The 7,212-nt window shown below is 42.4% G+C and overlaps 1 non-coding gene across 1 annotated transcript; it reads right to left on the bottom strand.

Annotated features, from left to right (window-relative positions):
• Window positions 1-1,494: 1,494 nt before the first annotated feature.
• Window positions 1,495-1,566, bottom strand: TRNAT-UGU (transfer RNA threonine (anticodon UGU)). The gene has a single exon. It is a non-coding gene; the product is annotated as a tRNA-Thr (tRNA).
• Window positions 1,567-7,212: the final 5,646 nt, after the last annotated feature.

Genomic DNA, 7,212 nt, shown 5'->3' with positions numbered 1-7,212 from the left:
GCCTCACGGCGAATCAAAACCTGATCAACCAGGCTGTTATTGCTGGCCGTGCGTAATCCAACATACGAACCACAGCCACGAATGCTTACTTTAGGTATCTGTCCAGTTCTCTCTTGAAGACAGCCAGGGGTATATTGGTAATTCCCCTTATGTATGCTGAGTGGCTGTTGAACAGTCTTGGGCCCCATACACTTATTGTGGTTTTAACTTAGTGTACTCACGGCATCACTGCTTTTCACTGAAGGAATGTTGCACCGTCTCCCTGATCTTTTGCTTTCGTTGGGAGTGATTTATGTGTGCAGATTTGGAACCACTCCCTCTAGGATTTTGAAGGTGTATATTATGTTTCATCTTTCTTGCCTGCATTCCAGGGAATAGATACAAGGGACTTCAAACGTTCCCAGAAATTAAAATGCTTGACTGAACTAATGCGTGTTGTGTAGGTTCTCTGTACATTGTCTAGATCTGTAATTTCCCCTGCCTTGTATGGGGCTGTTAGTGTACAGCAGTATTCCATCCTGGGGAGAGCAAATGGCTTAAAGACGATCATCATTGGCATGGCATCTCTTGTTCTGAAAGTTCTCATTATCCATCCTGTCGTTTTGCTCGCAGATGTTAAAATGACTCTGTTGTGATCCTTGGAGATGAGATCATTTGACATCACTCCCAAGTGCTTCATCTTAGTTTTTCGCTCTATTCTGTGTCAGAATTTGTTGTATACTCTATTTAGCTATTATTTCTTCAAGTTTTCCATAACGGAATAACTGAAATTTGTCCTCATTGAACTTCATATTGTTTTCTGTGGTCCACTGGAAAACTTGGTTTATATCCGCTGGAGATTTACCGTGTCATCAATGGATGAGTCTCATGCAGGTCCAAGTATCGTCTGCAAAAGAAGCAAGGTCATATCTGACATCTGTATGTCAGATATGAGGATGAGGAACAGGATGGGAGCGAGTACTGTGCCTAGTGGAAGAGACCTTTTCACTGTGGCAGCCTCCGACTTAACTATTTACTATTACTCTGTGTTTTTTTTTTTTTGTTAGAAAATTAAAGCTAAATCTACCCACTTATCTAGTTATTACTTTAGCTCACAAAATGCTCACTATTACACCCTTATCACACTTGTCGAAGACTTTTGCAAAGTCTGTGCATTCTACTTTGTATTCTGTTTGTCCTCCAATGCATCGAAGACCATGTCACAGTGGTTCATAGTTGCAAGAGGCAAGAGCGACCTGCTCTCAACCTATGCTGTCCTGGGTTTTGCAAATATTGGGAATCCATGAATTTTGTGATCACGCTTCTTAAAACCCTTTCAAAGATTTTTACAATGTGGGACGTTAGAGCTATCGGTCTATAATTCTTTGCTATTGTTTTTCTACCACCTTTGGGAAATGGAGTTATATCTGTTGTTTTTAGTGACGTTCGGATGACACCTGTGTCTTAAATCCCTCTCCATAGCATACTTACATAAAGGTTGGACATAAAGACAGCTGCCCCCTGTGAGAATCGAACTCACGACCCCTGGTTTACAAGACCAGTGCTCTGCCCCTGAGCTAAGGAGGCGTGTGTATATGGGGACCACTTCAGGATTTTATACTGAATGACTGTAGTTACATTATGATAAAAAATTTGTTTGGTGTGTAAGTTTATTTAGGTACAGGTACACATAATCACAATGTCATACATAGCGTAAATTGTAAAGTAAAAGGACACAAGTGCAACTAATGTGACATTTTATTGTGGCAACGTTTCGCTCTCCAGGAGCTTTGTCAAGCCGATACAAGCAGTATATGGACACAGGGGGTATATAAAGGCTCAGAGTGAGGTGCAATACTAGTGAGGTGCAATACTAGTGAGGTACCTCACTAGTATTGCACCTCACTCTGAGCCTTTATATACCCTCTGTGTCCATATACTGCTTGTATCGGCTTGACAAAGATCCTGGAGAGCGAAACGTTGCCACAATAAAATGTCACATTAGTTGCACTTGTGTCCTTTTACTTTACATATTGTCGGTAATTCTACCAACATTATTACATAGCGTAAATTACCTAAGATAACCCCATAAAAAGTCAAGAGGGACTTATTCCCAGGGGCCAAGTAGCAGCTCCTGGCCTGTTTGTACTCACCTAGCTGTGGTTGCAGGGGTAGAGTCACAGCTCCTGGCCCCGCCTCTTCGCTGGCCGCTACTAGGTCACTCTTCCCACTCCATGAGCTTTATCATACCTCTTCTTAAAGCTATGTATGGATCCTGCCTCCATTATATCACTTCCCAAACTATTCCACTTCCCGACAACTCTGTGACTGAAGAAATACTTCTTAACATCCCTGTGATTCATCTAAGTCTTCAAAAATAACAAAAAGGCACAATACCGTGACTGGAACGATACACAAATAACCCGCACATAAAAGAGAGAAGCTTACGACGACGTTTCGGTCCGACTTGGACCACGTCTACGGTGGGGATGCCCGGGTGTTATGCATGTGTCATTTCATCCTGTCGGTATTATATACAATTCTTGTACTACTACTACTACTACTACTACTACTACCTCCACCTCTTCCTGCCTATATATAGCCGTCCTGCTCCACCTCTGTTAGTGTGACTTTGTCAATGGTCCAAGTCGGACCGAAACGTCGTCGTAAGCTTCTCTCTTTTATGTGCGGGTTATTTGTGTATCTAAGTCTTCAACTTCTAACTGTGACCTGTGACCCCTTGTTGCTGTGTCCCATCTCTGGAACATCCTGTCTCTATCCACCTTGTCGATTCTCCTCAGTATTTTGTATGTCGTTATCATATCCCACTATCTCTCCTGTCCTCCAGTGTCGTTAGGTCGATTTCTCTTAACCTCTCCTCGTAGGACATACCCCTTGCGTGTGTGTGTATGTGTGTGTGTGTGTGTGTGTGTGTGTGTGTGTGTGTGTGTGTGTGTGTGTGTGTGTACTCACCTATTTGTGGCTGCAGGGGTCGATTCTTAGCTCCTGGCCCCGCCTCTTCACTGGTTGCTACTGGGTCCTCTCTCTCCCCGTTCCATGAGCTTTATCAAACCTCGTCTTAAAACTATGTATGGTTTCTGCCTCCATTACATCACTTTCTAGGCTATTCCACTGCCTGACAACTCTATGACTGAAGAAATACTTCCTAATATCTCTCTGACTCATCTGTGTCTTCAACTTCTAATTGTGACCTCTTGTTTCTGTGTCCCCTCCCTGGAACATCCTGTCTTTGTGTGTGTGTGTGTGTGTGTGTGTGTGTGTGTGTGTGTGTGTGTGTGTGTGTGTGTGTGTGTGTGTGTGCATGTGCGAAAGGGGTTTCTTGCAGTTCTTGATGAACACGGAGTTCCAAGAGTCTGGTCCTGGGGCAAAGTATATGGACAGTTTTTCAATAATTTTTTCATAGTCAATTGGAGTTAAGGTTATGTCAGAAATATGACAAATTTTGACAAGGTTTTGAGACTCGTTCGGGAAAAATTCATTCGGATTGTTGATCTTTAGTTTGATTATTGACTCACTAAAGAGAGTCATACTGAGACTTTGGTGTGGTCTGTGTAAGTACAGTCTTGTTTGAGCAAGGAGTCCTATACTGGATGTGGTTTTAGCCTTTTTTTGGCACATGGAAAAAATATTTTGGATTTCTTTCAATTTCATTAGTTGCTTTTAGCTCCTGTCTCTCTTGGATCCTGTATGAATCATTTATGTCCAGGATTTTCTACTTCTTTAGTCGGTGCTTCCTGCCACATTTCAAATATTCTACCTCCTTGAGAAACTCAGTGTTTCTTCACCTTCGCCAGTAGAAGGGACATCTCTCTCTTTCTAGTTTACATCTCTTCTTTCTGCCTTGAACATATCTTCCCAGCATGTTTCATTTAGGACATGATGTATTTGATCCCAGTTGAGGTTCTTGTTGTTTAAGTTGAATTTGGTGAAGGCATCCTCGTAACTGTATGCATTATGCTGGTCAGGACCCCTGTGAATACAAGTCTGAACTTCCATTAGTTTGTGATCTGAATTAACTGACTTCGATACTGTTATATGTCATACCAGATCATCATTACATAATTTATATAATTTGCAATTTTAATTATATATACTTATATAATGTATAATTGTATGATTTATATTATCATATAATTTATAATTACATAATTTTCTCTAATTTACATGATACCATTTCTAATCTAAATCTCTCCTAATCTTGTCTATCCTAATCACATGTCCTCTCTAATCCATTATGTACCTTATTTACCTATCCTCAGCCCTAATCCCCCCCCCTCATCCTTAATATTCTATCGACCTCCATTAGTACTCTAGGAGAAAACATCCTAATCCTGCATCAACATATTTAAACCCTTAACCCCTTCCTAATTTTGTTCTTCCTAATCCCTTGATCTCATCCCCCCCCCGCTTCGCGAATCCCATTTAATCACCGTAATCCCTATTCTCATCCCTAATACTGTATTCTCCCTATCTCTCTCTAATCTTAACATTTCTTTATCTTCCTCCACCTCTTTCTCGTCCTCCTCCTCCTCTTCTTCTTCTTCTTCTTCTCCTCCTCCTCCTTCTCTCCTCATCCTTCTTTTCTCCTCCTCCTCTTCTCTTCCTCTCCTTCTCCACCTCTTCTTCTCCTTCCCTCCTCCTCCTCCTCCTCCTCCTCTCCGAGGCCCAAGAATGTTCAACAGCCTTCCACCAGCTTTAAGGGGAATTACCAACAGACCCCTGGCTATCCTCAAGAGGGAGCTGGACAGATACCTAAAGTCAGTACCCGATCAGCCAGGCTGTGATTTGTACGTTGGACTATGTGCGGGCAGCAGTACCAGCCTGATTGATCAGGCCCTGATCCACTGGGAGGCCTGGTCAAAAACTGAGCCGCGGGGGCGTTGACCCCCAGAACAACCTCTAGATGGATTCCAGCTAGATAATAATACTAATAATTGTCAGGGAAAACTTACTAATGAGTATCAACTTTATCGAGTGAAATAGACAACCAAATGTATAGCTGATCTGACTACTTACGATTCGTCTTAAGATTTTCCTTGACAGAATTCCCTGTCCTTGCCCGTGATGCCCTTAAGGCATCAGGTTGACTAATGTTTTATCTCAGTAGACCAGTGCTCTTTATCCTAGACAGTATATTTTTTTATTCTGCAGGTTGTTAGTGATGTGCATTTTAGATTAGAAGCCGACAGATGTCCTGTTTTATAGAGCTGAGTAGACAAACAATGTTTAATGCAAAATAGCTGAAGGATCCTGAATTGTCATACTGGCTAGCTAAACATGGATCAGACATGCAGAAAGCAAGATGTTTTTCTTGTGGTAAAGACTTTGTCTTTGGCAACATCTGAAAGAGGGTCTTGTGGTGCCATGCTGAAGGAGTTAAGCTTAAGAAGGTAGTGCTGACTATGAAGATTAATCAAGAACAAGACTCTGTCTAAATATTCATGAAATCCACACCATTTTCTCAAGCTTCAGCTATGAGTTCAGGAACAGTTTTAACGTCGTTCTGATAGTTCCTCCTTCCCCTCCAGCAGAGAATCATTCTGTACCTGCCAGTGCCTCAGCGTCCACCTCCCATACAGAGACCTGTGCTAACATGAGGTCTCTCGTTAAGATGAAGTTACTGAGGCAGATATTATCTGGGATCTAAAAACTGTTATGAACTGCTATTAGAGCTCATTTGCAAATCAAGTGATATGTTATTTCAGAGGATGTTCCCAGACTCAAAAATAATTCAGCAGCTTTCATATGAAATAAAGAAATGTGCGTATGCTATCATATATTGCCTTACACCATTTTTCCAGAAACAGATCTAAGATGCACTCTCCAAACCTGGATATTTCTTTGCAATATTCTTTGATGAGTCCTCCAACTCGGTACTCCAGCAAGAACAAATGGATCTACTCGTATGCTGTTGGGATGATCAAAAAAAAAAAAAGTAATCACTCGCTATCTGAAGTCAGAGTTCCTGGATCATGCATTTATGGGTTTTCCTCGTTCAGTGTAGCTGATATGCTTCGAATCTCAGCGGATGAGTCCTCAGCTAATTATAAGAACACTTTACTCAGAGGAGGAATACAAACAACATGGCCAACCTGCTAAATCTTTGGACCAGCAATCGCTGTATTATGCATGGAAGCCTTAAGACTGGATCTCAGGCTATTGGCTGGAATATAGTTGCCATCGTAGTGGATTCTATTATACTTTCCTTGATTCACCTGGCAAGAAAAAAGGATTTTTAAACCATGACGGGTATGCACATAGTTCCATCAAGGATTTGCTCTACAGGTGGTCAGAGGATGGGGCCTGTAACAGAGAAGTTAATGAAGCTGTGGTCACACATACAAAAATATGTTTCCGAGACTCTTAGAAGAGTAAATTGCCTAAAATCCAGAGCTTCTCGGTCTGCAAAAAAGTGGGCAAAAACCTCTGCTTATTGCTAACTTGTAGTTGTTTGCAACCCAGGCCAAGCTGAGAAGCGTATGGCAGTTTTTAATGGCAGGAGACATGAAAGGCAGTATCAAGACCCTACCTGGAGTCTACCTGGAGGGTATTCCGGGGATCAACGCCCCCGCGGCCCGGTCCATGACCAGGCCTCGAGGTGGATCAGGGCCTGATCAACAAGGCTATTACTGCTGGCCGCACGTAGTCCAACGTACGAACCACAGCCCAGCTGATCCGGTACTGACTTTAGGTATCCGTCCAGCTCCCTCTTGAAGGCAGCCAGGGGTTTATTGGTAATTCCCCTTATGGCTGGTAGGAGGCTGAACAGTCTTGGGCCCCGGACACTTACTGTGTTTTCTCTTAGCTTACTAATGGCGCCCTTACTTTTCACTGGTGGTTTGTTGCATCGCCTGCCAAGTCTTTTGCTTACGTAGGGAGTGATTTCTGTGCGCAGATTAGGGACCAGTCCCTCTAGGATTTTCCAGGTGTTGATTATGATGTATCTCTCTCGCCTGCGCTCCAGTAAATACAAGTCAAGTGCTTCCAAGCGTTCCCAGTAGTTAAGGTGTTTGATGGAACTTGTATGTGCAGTAAAGGTTCTCTGTACATTCTCTAGATCTACAATTTCACCTGCTTTGAATGGAGATGTTAATGTACAGCAGTATTCCAGCCTAGAGAGAACAAGTGATTTAAAAATGATCATCATTGGCTTGGCATCCCTTGTGTCGAATGTTGTCATTATCCATCCTATCAGTTTCCTCGCAGATGTGA

The sequence above is a fragment of the Cherax quadricarinatus genome, chromosome 5 (genome assembly GCF_038502225.1).
Source record: "Cherax quadricarinatus isolate ZL_2023a chromosome 5, ASM3850222v1, whole genome shotgun sequence".
NCBI lineage: Eukaryota > Metazoa > Arthropoda > Malacostraca > Decapoda > Parastacidae > Cherax > Cherax quadricarinatus.
This window is presented reverse-complemented; position numbering and strand designations above follow the sequence as displayed.